The 1889-nt window shown below is 31.7% G+C and overlaps 1 long non-coding RNA gene across 1 annotated transcript; it reads left to right on the top strand.

Annotated features, from left to right (window-relative positions):
* Positions 1-718: 718 nt before the first annotated feature.
* Positions 719-1433, top strand: LOC112466155. The gene is made up of 3 exons (XR_003042109.1): positions 719-908; positions 1107-1305; positions 1381-1433. It is a non-coding gene; the product is annotated as an uncharacterized LOC112466155 (long non-coding RNA).
* The last annotated feature ends 456 nt before the right edge of the window (positions 1434-1889 follow it).

The raw sequence follows: 1889 nt of genomic DNA, 5'->3' as shown, positions 1-1889 counted from the left end.
TTCCCTAGCTGTTTATATATACGAGTCGTTCTCTCGCCGCCGAGTATTTTGCGAGTTCTCTTTTAACTAGACACATCACTACCGTAATGCCGATCTTACAAAAATTGTTCACAGCGGAAAGAAACAAACTGAGATGTACGTATTTTATTAACTACTTATTGTTCTTTTTTAATTAACTTTACTAAATTATAACTGTTACAGTATGTCTACTCTGAACTCAACGTTTTCACCATTGCGTTAATTATAGTTGCGTCAATTTTTATTGTAATATTTGTAACGTCGTCTAACTTTTCCGATTTCGACTTAAGTTTTTTTACGACACTGAAGATTGTCCTATTAAGATCCGAAACGTTTGTTATTATTATTTGAATTAATACAGAATTTTTAACACTAACACCTTGTTACGGCTCGACGCTCATTTTTTCTTTGATTGATATATAAAAAAATCATGCGTGTGGTCGCCACGCGCGTTAGAAGTGAAACTTCTGAAAGCAACCCAGTAAGCAAGGAACATTAAATTAACGTTTAAAAATATTGACTTTATGTGTATTTTTTAAACGTTTTTTAATAATATTATACACATATTTAAAAAATATTATTTCGTAATATGATTTTTCTGAATGTTGTTAAAATATTTTAAAAACGTTACAGAAAATATTTTTCAAATGTTACTCTGACATTTATTTGAGATTAATGCAACAGTTCAAAATTCCTTGTAATTTGGACTTGGAAATAACGTTGGTAGTATATTAATTTTCTGTTGTTAGAATGTTATTGTTTTATATTGTGCTCAACGCTCATCGCGACAGCCATGATGCGTACATTTACGTACGATGCGTGAGTGCGTATACACACGTGTGGATCGAGCAGTGCGGAGTGCTCTTTATTTACAGTATATTTATATATAAGTAACTATTATATTCTAAAAGTTGTATATTAATAATAAGAACTCAATTAACCATATGTGCTATGAATAGTAGCTGATATGATGATCTATATAACCTATAATTTAGGTTAACTACAAATAACGTTCTTTGGGTATCGGTAGAAACTATATAGTGGAATTATTTGCTATTTTCTTGCAAATTACTGCCGATTATTTTCAGCTGTTTGAGTGCGTCGAGATCATGAGCAAACGCACGCTTGTTGCGACAGCCAATCAGAAGCAGTAATAGTTCTGGAGACTGTAGTCGCATTATCTTACATATACGTATGATGTGTGAGTGTGTCATATATACGTACGTTTGTGCTTGTGCGCTTGTGCGCTGTCGAGCGCTTTTAATTGTATACAACATTTTTATATGGGTAAGTAATTATTATATTCTAAATCTTGCATATTAATGATAAGAACCCTGCAATTATCTAATGTGCTGTAAATAGGTAGCTGGTGATTCAAGATCTATTTTTCGACCTATATAAGAGAGAAATTTGCAGAAGAAAAAAAATATACCAAAGTATTAATAAGGATCGAACATATTCTTGATGTACTCGGGCCGCGAGGCTGAGCAATATTCTAAGGAAAGTATTGTACAAGATACAAAGATTGGACAATATCTCATCCCTTTATCTTCCATTGACAATTTAAAGATATGCTAAAAACTTATCAAGAAGTTTTCATGCAAGTTGTAAGTAAAGCTGCTTATCACAATTATAATTAATTCTATAAACATTTACAAATAACATTCCCGGTTAGTATAATAGTTACATAATCGTAGTAGATATAAATTTACACAATAAAATCTGCAGACTTTGAAAATTTAAGAATTAAGAGAAAAGACTGTAAGAGATATCTCCTCTCCCTCCCTCTCTCTCTCCCTTTTTCTCCCTTTCTCTCCAAGAGTAGTAAATATAATATTTGCAATTTAGAGTCTGTTTATGTTCTAAACTCA

The sequence above is a fragment of the Temnothorax curvispinosus genome, unplaced genomic scaffold (assembly GCF_003070985.1).
Source record: "Temnothorax curvispinosus isolate PA1 unplaced genomic scaffold, ASM307098v1 QBEX01015926.1, whole genome shotgun sequence".
Classification (NCBI taxonomy): domain Eukaryota; kingdom Metazoa; phylum Arthropoda; class Insecta; order Hymenoptera; family Formicidae; genus Temnothorax; species Temnothorax curvispinosus.
Note: the sequence above shows the minus strand (reverse complement) of the source record. Positions and strands in the feature narration are given on the sequence as shown.